This window comes from Zootoca vivipara, chromosome 9 (genome assembly GCF_965207765.1).
Source record: "Zootoca vivipara chromosome 9, rZooViv2.hap1.1, whole genome shotgun sequence".
Classification (NCBI taxonomy): domain Eukaryota; kingdom Metazoa; phylum Chordata; class Lepidosauria; order Squamata; family Lacertidae; genus Zootoca; species Zootoca vivipara.
Window position 1 is genome coordinate 52,056,216 of NC_142592.1, and position 13,005 is coordinate 52,069,220.

The window sequence follows — 13,005 nt, forward strand, 5'->3', positions numbered from 1 at the left end:
AATCCATTGCTCCGTGTCCGCTTCTCTGGAGCAGCAGAAAACAACCTTTCACCCTCTTCTATACGACATCCTATTATATATTTGAACATGGCTATCGTATCACCCCTTAACCTTCTTGTTGCTGCCTGTTCACTTGCTCTCTCCAGGTGAGCAACAAGAGGAGCTGTAACCTCCCACAAACTTAGTCCTGTACCCTTGGAGAGGTAGTACGTGTGTGTGTGTGTGTGTGTGTGTGTGTGCATAATGCCCTCCAAAGGACTCACTCAAAGCAGCTGAAAAAATATAGACGAAATTGTGAAAATCACAGCAATTCCAATGTTAAATCGATTCCCAAATCCTAAAAATCAGCGTCAACAGAGGAGCACAGGAAGTAATACCAAGTCAGACCACTGGTCCATTTATTGCCATCATCAACTCCAGGATTTCAGGCAGGGATCAGTCCTAGCTCTACCTTGAGATGCCAGGCGTTGAACCTGGAACGTGTTCCACATGCAAAATAGCTCAGTTGGTTAAAGGGTGATGCTGATAAAGCCAAGGTTGCAGGTTTGATCCCTGTATGGGTCAGCTGCATATTCCTGCATTGCAGGGGGTTGGACTAGATGGTACTCAGGGCCCCTCCAACTCTACAATTATATGGTTCTAAGTGCTCTTCTGCTGAGCTTGGGTCCCTAAGAAAAGAGGGGGCAATGGGAAAAGGTGACCAGCCTGCAAAGGTGAGCAACCCTTGATCTGGGACCCTTGATAGCAATAAACATCCCATTGGGTTGCTCTTGGAATGGGGCCAGAAAGGAAAGTGAAGTGGCAGCGACAAGAGTGGAGAGGAGGAGAATTGGAGCACACCTAGGGAGGGCGGAGATCATCTTGTACAAGAGACCCCCCAGAACCTAGAACTGGCATTTTTAGAGCATCCGCTACCCTTGGGGATTGCAAAGCAGACATTCCCATTAGCCCTGCACACACTGCAGAATTTAAGTCGCTTCCCCGAAATGACACTCGCCGAGTGGCCTAGGTAATCCAATCTCACCGGGCTGCTAAAGCCCATGGGGCATTTAGAGGTTATGTGGAGCAGGAGCACTAAAAGCCAGAATGCAGTCACCCTTACCGAAAGGCTAGTGTAGCTGACGTTCTCGGAACAGCAAGCCCAAAGGCTATAGATGTGTCACTGAAAGGAAGGGGAGTGATGTCTCCATAAACCATGAGATGGAGGCATTCAGGTACTTAAGGAGGAAGAGATTGTGGGATACGTAGCTCCATAAAAGAAGAGCAAGGGACCTTACATCACTATCCCCACTAATAGCAGACTCAGTGCCGACAGGACTGGAGATAAAACAGGGCCACTGAGAACTAATAAGGAGAAATCAGCATGTTCTGGGAATGCTGGCTTTTTTGAAGCAGTACGGGGGGGGGGGGGAACCCAAGGAGGAATCACCCACCGCAGAGCAGCCTGGTGAAGATTAAGCATATTTGGTCCAGAATCAAAGGAATGTTATGTCCATTGCAAATGAATGATGTAAAACTGAAGGAGGGAGAAAGGGATTTGGCCTGTCTGAACCCTTAATCAGTGCTGGCTGGCACCTTTTGGGACTGGTAGGGTGGGAGTGCTAAAGATATTAGTTTAATATGCATAAAATGTAATTGTTTCAATGTTTGAATTTAAAACACTATGCAGAGAGGTTTCCATCAGGCAAGAGGTTTGCCTCTGGCAAATGCGGCTGGATATTTCCATTTTAGTGTTTAGACTAATTGATGGCTCATCACCGGAAACCAGAGCTGGCAATATCTCTTCAGGAAAGTGAAACCGGAGTGATGAACAAGCATAGCATCTCCCTCTGGGACCAGAGAGAGGAAAGTTTATTGAACTGCACCAAGGACTATAAAGAAGATGGGACCACATTGCTTGTTTAAGAGCAATGAGCTATTTTGTATTTTGCAAAGTTTATTTGTAACTATCTTTAGGCTGTTCCCAGTAAAGCTTTGGAAATCTTTATTGTGGTGGAAAGCAAATTCATTGTGTACTCGACACAAGGTCCAAATCAAGGAACCCACTTGCAGCAACTTTAACCGACAGGCCTGCAGTAGCTGGAACCATGGCCAACGGCAGACAGATCCCCCACCCCAACTGGCAGTAAGCAAGAAGACAAACAGGTGGGTGCAAACTGAGGTTGGTGGGGCAGCCTCAGCTGCATATAATATTGCTCCTCCCCCCCCATTTATATCCCACCTTTTCTCCAAAGAGCTCAAGACTGTGTACATGGTTCTGCCCCTCCTCATTTAATACCTGCATCAACCCTACGAGGCTGCTTAGACTGAGAGGCAGTGATTTGCCCAGTGAGCTTCACCATGGCCAAGGTGGTATTTGAACCCTGGTCTCCCAGGCCCTAGTCCTTCCCTCTAACCACCACACCACACTGGAGGCATTGGTGGCTAGTTGCAACCCTGAATCCCATGAGTGAGCAAAGATTTTCTGCCACATTTTGTTGCGGCTCCCGCTTTGTTATATTCCTCTCGCAGGAGGCTTTGGCTGTCCGTTGCAGCAATGCTATGTTTCACTTGCAGTTTTGAGTGTTCTCCCATGGGTAAGCTGGAGAAACAGAAAGGCTGCCCATTTCTCCCTATGCAACCACCCAGGTGTGTTTCGTTAACAGCAGAAATGATGCCCTTCATATCTGCTATCTGGATTTCTGTCTTATCCTGTGTCTTCGAGCTGTCTCGGTACATTGAGCATTGCACAACAGCAGCAAGTTTTATTTGGAAAACCTCATTTACCTAGATGAGGGTGAGTGTCTCTGAAAGTCTCAGATGCTTCTGCTGTGTCTCCTCAAAAAGTGAAATTAAAAAGGAAACCAAATATATATATGTTTTCCTAAAAGACCTCTTATTATTTGAGAGAGCGGTTGGATGCAGTTTTACTATGTACGGAGAGAGAGATTTTAAGCTGCCTGCAGTTTTTGCATGCCAAGCTGTAAACAACAAAGAAACAATTTCTGATGCAAATCTGCAATCACATTGGCCAATACTCACTCACATACCAAAGTGTTTTTTTTTCTCTCTCCCCCTCCCCCCCTCTCTCCCCCCTTTCCACCTGCTTATTATTGAGGGACTCAGGAAGCGATTGAAGTCTGCCCCAAAATACATGGGCATCCCAATGTCCTAGGGTGTGTTCACATTACTGCTCTTGAGCACATCAAAGTTTTTGTTTTTGGTGCATTTCACAGCCCTTTCTCCCCTAGCAGTTCACATCAGCATAGCTTCATTAGTGTCAGATTCATTTCTGTTGGTGTGCAGACCAGGGGGGCATTGACAGGGTGGCATGTCTTGACCCTATACCAGTGATGGTGAACCTATGACACACGTGTCAGACGTGACACGCAGAGCCCTCGCTGCTGGCACACGCCCCATTGGACCATTTGTTGTTGTTGTTGCTGCTGGTAGCCAGAGATTGGTTTTTTCTGTGCTGTTTTTTCTGGTGCTTTGGCAGACGATGATTGGGTGTAACAGCATTCATTTTTTAACCCGTTCTGTGCTGTTTTTTTGTTTTTTGGTGCTTTGGTGCTTTGGCAGACTATGTCAGTGCTGTGTGTTAGTTTTAGCGAAGGTATTATTCTTCATTTATTTCTGTTCTCTTTTCCCCAAAACAATGCACAGCAGCTTTGGGGCATCCCCCCCAAAAAAGCAAAGCAACTTTTGCACTTCCCCCAAAAAACCTCCAAAACTTTGGTCAGCAGCTCCCCCCAAAAAGCTCAACAACTCTGGGCACTTTGTGATAAATAAGAGGTTTTTTGGTTTGGTTTGGTTAAATAATTAGTTTTTGGTTTATTAAATACAGTTATATATTACAATTATACATTTTGTTATTTAAACTATGAATATCACGAAATTATGGGTTTTTTCTCGAAGTGACACACCACCTGAGTTATGCTCGGTTTTTTGGTGAATTTTGACACACCAAGCTTAAAAGGTTGCCCATCACTGCCCTATACTAAGGTGTCCACACCTTGGCTAGAGAGGAACTAGGAACGGCTCAAGGACTCCAGCTGGTGTGAAACTGGTTTGAGAAACAATGCCTCAAACGGTGGTATTTTATAATGAAACGCAGGATCCATATGCATTTTGGATAACTGCCACATGAATGCAGATTTTAAAAAACCAGCATTGTGAGTGCACATTAATGGAACTGTGACTACGGGCTTAGACTTTTGTGTGTTTCAGCAGCAAAAAGGAGGAAGAAGACCAAGGGAGACAGAAACAGAAACATTTCAGAATAAAGCTGAAAGCCACAGTAGGCAAACATAAATAAAAAGTGTTTCACACTGAAGAGCTTCCCCCTCCTGATGTCTCTTGGAGACCTCGCTGTGATCCACATGCTAGTTTCAAAGGTTCCATTAGGAAGAAAGTGTTGTTTCGCTACAGTGGGATGCTGATTAATTAGGCTCCAAATGAGTGATTCTTTGATTTACTGCAACCAGGTTCCCCATTAAGCAGGGAGAGGGGGTGGAAGCTCCACAGCAGCATTTAATTTGAGGGCTACCCCCACCCCCAGAACCTCAAGACATCTTCAGAGGGAAACAGCTTTCTGATGACGAACAGAGGATAAATAAAACTTCTTTGCAGCGACGAGGAGCATTTCCCCCCCCCCATTATTATTTTAGGAACCAGCCACTCCTTCTTCCAACACATACAACAGCTTCCTGGGCTGAGGGCTGCTTTGGCATTTGGAACAAATGGACTATTTTTTTCTCTCCCCCATCTTGCAAATGTGCTGAAGGTTTTCAGTTTGTGCAACAGCAGCTGCAGCGTGGAAAAAGTGGGAGGATTTCTCTAACATGAAAGGGACAGGGGATGAAATATTAACCACACTGCCCCATAGCAGAATCCCCTAAGTGTGGGAGTGCCCAAATGGTAGAAACTGGGACCTATTAGTAGATCTTCAAATGGTCAGCAGTAGATCTGCAAGGGGGGGTAGTAGGAGATCTACTGGGAGATCTCTGAGTGGTTTGCAGTGAAAGCTTCAAGGATTATAGGTTGGGATCTATTGGTAGACCTAAGGTTAGTTTGCAGTAGATATACAACAACAACAACAACACACACAGAGAGAGACACACACACACAGACACACACACACACCTCCCTATACTACGCTGATTAGATTAAGGAATCTTGTGATGCGGAAAACCAGGAGTGAGTTTTCTGTGACAAGATTGTGAGCTCTGTACTGCTACTGATGAGTGGACAAGCAGAATACAGTAGTACATTCCTGGTTGGAACATTTTCCATTTTCCATCAGTACCCCAAAATTTCACCAAAGATATTTTAAAAAAAAACCGAAACTCTTTGCATCAGGAGAAATGGACTGGCTCGCCCATGGCCTCGGAATGGGCATGGATTAAAGGATTAAAGGATTTTCATCTACCACATTTAAAGGTACATGCCTTCAAAACTGCATGCACACTAGGGCAGAGGGAATGTACTCTAGGCAAGAAGACTCTCTCTAAGAAATATGGGAGAAACCCGCAAATGGCATAGCTGCTCAACATTAATCAATGTTTCACTGACAAGGAGCCTCAAAGAAATAGAAATAATTTCCTTAGCTGAATTAAATCTGAAATCAGACACAAGGGGGGAGACCTGGTCTATGCCTTCTTGCTCTGGAAGGCACTCTGGTTCCTTTGCCCCCTCTCCTCAGCTCTGTGTGATGGTGCATCATAAGAGGAAGCACATGATTACAGTCCTCGAGCCTATTATCCCAGAGCAAGTGCCTTTTAAATTTGTATGCAAGTGGTGGGTGATCTGTATTGGGGTGGGTAAGGGCCATAGCTGAGTATCAGAGCATCTGCTTTGCATGCAGAAGGTCCCTGGTCCAAACCCTGGCACGTCCAGAAAGGTCTGGGGAAAGACCCCTGCCTGAAATCCTGTAAAACCACTGCCAGCCAGCGTAGATTATATTGTGCTAGGTGGACCAGCAGTCTTATTGGATACTGGGCAGTATCCTACGGAATGACCTTACAAAGGCAGATGGGAGAAAGGAGTCAAGTTTCCTCTAGACACAGAATTCCATCTCTTTCCATTCTCCCACCTGCAATTCCCCCAGATACCCCATGGAACCTGAGAAGCTTCCCCTGCCCCCCCCCTCAGTAAACCACGCAGTGGTGCAGTAGATTACGGACAAGCAGGGACAAAGTGCCACCACTTATTTAAGAGCAGAGACAACGACGAAGTCTCTTGGGGTGCTAATTTCCAACCCCCTGCATGCCAAATAAAGTCTCCCCCCCCCAAAAAAAGTGAAATGTACCAAACAGAGGGAAATGTAGATTATTAGCATGCATAGCTACATGTTTAAACCGCCACTATTGCTTTGAAAGATCCCAAGATCTCTTTATGAGGACCAACTAAAAGTGTTACAAAGTAGTAAGCAACCTTTTGAGCTTATCACAACTCTTCATCAGGCTGAATGTTAGGCAAAGTGGGAGCAGGGGAAGAATAAATAAAACTGCCTCAGCATTGAAACCATCATGTCAGCATTTAGGCAAAAGTTTGTTTTTGTCCTAATATCTTAGAAGAGACATGGGTGCAGGAGCTCGGTCCTGGGGATCTACACTTCAGAATTTACCACTATGCCGCTGTCCTTATGCTTTTCTAAGCCTTTGCCAATCCACCCTTTAGAAGTATACTTGGCATACGTAAATGTCATCCATAAAAGAGGAGCTTTTGGTTGTAGCCTGTAGAGTGGTCCAGAGACTTTGTCCCTTCCTTCTTTCCAAAGATACATCTCTGGTCCTACTGACTGTCACCCACTGTCTCTCCCCCCCCCCCCCTGCAGAGAGGTTTCTCCTCTTAAACTCCATTAGTGTCGTATGAATCTCATCCCGTACAGTCTTTCTGCTAAAGGTTAGGAAGCGCTAAAGCTGCCTTAGCAGGTGGTGGGTCTCTCCTTTGCTTATCTAAGCAAAGGCTGGATGGTCATCTGTCAGGGATGCTGTAGTAACACCCTGCATTGCAGATCCTGCATTGAGCAGGGGTTGGGATAGATGACCTCTGAGGTCCCTTCAACCTAGGCTTCTACCTATTTGTTTCGCAAGCAAAACTACTTGCATGGGCAAATTCAACCCAGACGGAAAATAGGCTTGCTTAAAAAGTGATCCCAGGTGAAAAAGGGGGAAACCCACTACCACAAAAATTATATTTTTCTGACAATGCAGTGATAGCACAGTCTCCTGTGGTTGGCTACTCTTCCTCCACTCCACTGAGTTCTGCACCTGATTTTCCTACTGGGAACATATGAAGCTGCCTTAGAGTGACTCTAACCATTGGTTCTCCTACCCTTTTTGCTGTCTACTTGAACTGGAAGTGGCTGTTCGGGAACTGGGACTGAGGCTCTTTCCCAGCCATTCCCAGCCAGTAACTGATGGTACTAAGAACTGGACCCGGGATCTTCTGCATGCAAAATATGTACTCTACCATGGACCTTTCCTACAAATACTACAATCCTAAATAGGTCTACTCAGAAGCAAGTCCAACTGACTTTGTTGAGGCTTAGTCTCATATAAGGAGGTATAGGGCCACATCCTCAATTGTGCTCATCTAGAACTCAAGAACCCTTGCTTAGAATGCCAGGCAAACTATGAGTACAATTTGTCTGACATGAAGTGCTTTTAATGCAGTGGTCCTAAAATGTACAAACTAAACTTACTAGTAGGAAGAAAATTCCAGCACTTACTTCCAAATATTCGCAAATTGGATCTGGCTGAACAGTCTTACCAATGGGATCAAGGAGGTTGGGAAGTGTTTAATACCCGCCAAGCTGCATTGTTCCCATTCCATCATCCTGTTCTTCTCCTTCTCCAGTCTTGTAATCTTCCCCTGATAAGGGACCACCCCTCCTTTTTTCAGACCACCATGATCCCAAACTTTGCCCTTTCAGCAATCCATTTTTTGAAATAAAATACACAAAGCATATTCCTCGGCCTTCCTGCCTGCGTCTGTGAGACAGGACTCAACGGAGCAAGCCCCTTGAGTTAATTGACACCGACTCCCGAGTAAGTAGATACAGGATTGCAACGTAAGTCCCACAAGGCAAAAGAACTTGGCAGAGATGGCGCAAACTCTAGTCCGCAAAGCTTATGCCATAATAAATCTGCTGGGCTTTAAAATGCTACAACTATTTACCGCCACCCTTCCTATTTTGGAGCTGCTCCAGCCTACCGTTCATAAGGAATGCATTATTTTGAGGAGATTCAAACTGCTCTTGTTTCATGTAGAAATAGCCCTGTTTCACCAGACGATTGAACCTGGAAAGATTTCTAAAGTCAAGCCTCCAGTCCTCATGAATTCGGAAACAGGAAGAGGGTGGGGAGCATAAGGGCTTAGGAGATAAATGCAAGATAAACAGTAGATAAATCGCAAGAACTTTTTTTCAGGGGGGAAATCTCCTCCTACCTGTAATCCAGTTTCAAGAAGTTTCATTCCTTTTCCACACTGTTGCAGATTTTCAGCAAATCGGGAAGTCCACAGAAAGCTGGGAGCGAGACGGTGAAGGAAGGCGACGGCGGCAGAGTCAGAATCCAGCGGTAGCCTCAGTATCTTGTTCTTCCATATCTTTCCAAGGGGGGGGGGGAGGATGAAAAACACATTAGTTGGGGCTGTAGAGGAGGTGGGGAGAGACGAGCGCTGGCTGCAGTCCTAGGCATGCCGGCTTGCGTGAGCAAACCTAAATGAACTCAGTGGCTCTTTCCCTCAGAGTAAGCCGTATGTGCACAGGATCTTGCTGCATAGCTAGAAAGCGAGGAAAGCCGCTAGCTCATCATGCCACAGACAACAACCACCACTCGATCCTCAGCTTACCTGAGCCAGTATTTAAACCCCACAAACGCTGGAAGCCTGTCTCCAATAAGCATCTATATAGGACTCGCCCTCGGATCCCCCGTCTTAGTTTAAGCGACGGGCTCGGATTCCCACCCCGCTTTACGAACTCGAACTCACAGCTCGATGCACACGACAGCTTCGCCCGAAGACTTTGCTCCCAGTTCCAAGCGAAGCCCTCGCCTTTACACCAGCCTTGTGGGTAGCGCTGTGTGTGCGCGCGCCAAGCTAAGCCACCCGAGGACCTGTCTTCCTCAAACCCGAGGCATCTCGCCTTGCCATCAGCCAAAAAAAAAAAAAAAAAAAAAACCCGCCGGCCGCGGGGCAGCAGCTACCCACGCACCCAGCTCTCGAATTGGCGTCGCTCGTTGCAGCCCCACTCCGAATTGAAAACGCTTTCCAAAGGCACACAACACCACCACCACCCCTAGCTATGAGAGACTTGGAAAATTCAGACATGATCAACCCAAATAGCAGGAGTCCCTTATGCAGAAATAATAAGGACGATAATGACAAATGATAAATAAATAATAAATGACTATTATGATGCTTGTCTCCCGGATTCCTCCCCCTTCCCTTCCCCCAAAGTTCCCCACGAACAGGAGACGCGCTTCCACCTTGGCAGGAGAGCGAGAGCCCAGGCGGTGACCCCGTCGAGGATCTCGCCTCCTCGGCATGGGAGTTGCGGGCGGAGCTCCGGAGCGGCGGCTGCCGGCTGGCCAGCTTCGCCCGGGCTTGGCTGTTTTCGACTGCGCGCCAGTCGCGGCGCTCGGAGGCGGAGTGCGAAGGGGAAGGGGACGGAGACGCGGAGCGAGCAAGCAGACGGCAGGCGCTGGCGTGCGGGGCGCTTTTCTCTCCCGCGGACGGGATTAGACGCGGCTCCTCCAATGGCCGTGGCGCAGCTCGCTGATTCGGCGCCACTTCCGAAGGGAAGCGCGGGGGGGGGGGGGTTGGCTTTTCAGCTGCAGCAGCACCGTCCGCCACCCCCATTTAAACACCCAAACAAAAACAGGGGAAGCGCGCGCGGGGGGGGGGGAATCTCAGATTTTCACACCGAAGATCCATTTTGTTTCTCTTTGCTTCTTTGGACCTGTTCACCGCCTCCCCAAGAAAGTGCTGCTCCTCCAGATTTCCTGACACCTTGACCCGTTTTCAAGGGGCGCATGATAGAGGTGTATGAAATTTTGTACAGTCTGCGGAGAAAGCGGATAGAGGCAAGTTTACCTCCCTCTCTCAGAACGCCAGAACTCCTGGACATCCTATGTAGCTGAATGTGGGAAGATTCAGAGCAGGGAAAATGAACTCTTCACCCCAAGGTAGTTAAACTATGGACATCACTCCCGCAGGAGCAGTGATGAATAGGATGCTGGACCAGATGGACCTTGGGCCTGATCCAGCAGGGCTCTTCTTATGTTCTTACATCCTGAGCATGTGCAGAGTTCTTATTCATTTCTTTAAAAATATTTATAAACTGGCCCTTCATGCATGCAGATACAAGGACGGGGTGATAGAAATAAAACACTCATGCAGCAGCAACAGAAACAGAGGCAGAGGAAAACATTAAGCAGATGAGGTTCAGAATTACCACCAAAACTCTAAAAAAAAAAGTATTCTGGCAAACAAACCTGGTGCCAAAATGACAGCCGTGCCATTTGGGGTGGTGAGGCGGGTATAGAGCATTCCACAACCCAGATAGCACTACAGAGAAGGCTCGCTCCAGTAGATCAAACCTTCCGCAGCCTGGTGTTCTTCTGGCTTGTGGGGGCTTCAACTTGCATCAGCCTCTGCCAGTGTGGTTGGGGAAGTCTGCCTTAAATGATGGAAACTTGGAAAAGGCCCCCTCTGGTGACCTTAAGGCATGGGCAGGCTGCTTTGCCAATCAGGTATTTGGGTTCCAAGCCATTTGAGGTTTAAAACAGAGCTTGAATTGTGGCCCAAAAGTCCTAGCTCCCTATGCTGTTCAGAGTTCTTGTCTGCAACCCTATGCACAACAAACATTCTTACTGTACCTTTCACACAAATGCTCTGGTTGGTACCTTCCTCAACTCCAGTGCCTTCAGCTGCAGGGAGACCTAGCTCACAAAGTGTCTCTGTCCTACCGACAAAGTATCTGGGTGAGTTAAATACCAAGCTAGTTTAGCAGCAGCAGCTTGAAGAGGCCAAGGCACACTATTGCAATGCTCAGTTCCTTGACCTTAACCCAACCTAAGTTATTCCACACAACTTTATAGAGTTGGAAGGGACCTCAAGGATCATCTAGTCCAACCCATTGCAATGCAGAAATGTTTTGCAAAACATGGAGCTCAAACCCACAACCCGGAGATTAAGAGTCCCACACTCTTTGCATTACTTTGCAATTTCATGATGACGCTTTAAAAACGTTGCGAGCCACCTTGATTCCCAAACTTGGGAGAAAAAGGATATAAATATATTAAATAAATATAAATAAAACTGAGCTGAGCTGTGCAACTCTTGAGCATGCATAGCCTTGTGTCCTGCTGCAATTTTGAGTTGGGTTACACCCAAAAGTTTTCCTGCATACCCTGAGGGCCTTTATCACGGGAACACACTTACTTTTGCATCACCATTTCCTTATTTTGCAAGCCAGTGTGCCCACAAACAAACAAACACACACACACACACGCCTGGTTTGCTAACAGTAAGCTATTACCCAACCAAGAGGCTTCCATTTAAGCAGCCCAAACTCTATAGGAGGAACAGAGCAGGGTGTACTGGAGGTGGTGTCACTCTGCATGTCACAGAGGACACTGAGTCCAGCAAGCTAGAAATCCCCAAAGGGGTAGACTTCTCCATAGAATATGGTTACCAGATTTTTTTTCAATGAATCTGGGGACACTTGATGATGATGATGATGATGATGAGTAGCAACAGGGAGTCAGTAGGGGGGATGGTGAGGCAAAAGACCCTGGGCCCAAGCACACATGCATATTGTATAAAGGTGCAAAGCCCTTCTTTCACATCCTGTGAAACACAAATGCGCAGATTTTTTTAAAAAACAAACAAACTGGGCAACGCCCGCGACTCCTGAGCCTCCCCTGATCAGTCAAAACAAAGGGGGAAGAGGGCAGGAGATCTGTACCGCCGGACGTCCCCGTTCCCCTTTGGCAGTGGCGGTGGCAGTGGCAGGCAGCAGCCCAGAGCCAACGTGGCCCTGGCTAGCTTCAGGAGCTGCTCGCTGCCATGGCGCCCGTTGCGCACAAGACACACCATATGGGGACTTCTGGTGAGGAAAAATGGTGGGCGCCATGGCAGCAAGCAGGGCCAACTGAGCTACCAGGTAGGCTCCGGGCTGCTGAGGCTGCCACTGCCATGTTTCCCGGGGGCGAATTTGCAAATCTGGGAACGTTCTGAGGATGGAATTTGTCCAGGGACAGATTTGCAAATCTGGGGACTGCCCCCGGGAACTGGGGACGTCTGGTAACCCTACCATAGAATTGTTGTGGGTGGTGATACCAGGACCCAAGACAAATGTGCTATCCTTCCCCTAATCTTAGAATCATAGAATCATAGAGTTGGAAGAGACCACAAGGGCCATCCAGTCCAACCCCCTGCCAAGCAGGAAAATCTTAAATGCTTGGAGATCTTGAGATTAAGAATGAAATCAATGACGCATCCAAAATAGGAAAGTTTGTAGTAATGGGTGAACTACCCTTGTGTAACCTATGATGGTTCTGATAATGAGTTTTTAACCTTGAATACTGAACTTAGAATATTTACATAGTGGGCAAATGCAATGTCTTTATTTCATTGATCAAGTTGGCAAAGTCTGCCAGAAAATCATGGTAGACTGTAGGAGTAAATCTGCTTTGGTAAAATGAAAGTGTTGGACTTTCCAGACCAGTTCCAAGCAATTTAACACCTCTTTAGACATGATATATAACAATCATATTTCAACACACAAATGAATCTGATGGTCTGCCCCTTTGCGATTCTCTTTTGTTCCTTTTAATCAGGAAATCTATTCACATACGGAATCCTTTGGATTTTGTTGCTGCAGGATGGCACAATGTGGAGATTCTGAACAATGATTAATTAAATTCAAAGGAATATGTACAGAGCCAATATTTCTTTGAATCGTAGCTGGTGATGTCCAACAATTGAAGATCACACATTGCTTGTGGGTACCCA

The 13,005-nt window shown here is 46.8% G+C and overlaps 1 protein-coding gene across 1 annotated transcript in view; it reads right to left on the reverse strand.

The window, feature by feature from the left end:
- The window catches only part of CHRM2 (cholinergic receptor muscarinic 2), a 145,408-nt gene extending 135,695 nt beyond the window's left edge, over positions 1–9,713 (reverse strand). Inside the window, exons 1-2 of the mRNA XM_035127737.3 lie at positions 9,474–9,713; positions 8,434–8,592 (exon numbers count right to left, since the gene is read on the reverse strand). The gene's annotated coding sequence lies outside the window, so the exon portion shown is untranslated. The remainder of the gene's footprint in view (positions 1–8,433; positions 8,593–9,473) is intronic.
- Between the last annotated feature and the right edge of the window lie 3,292 nt (positions 9,714–13,005).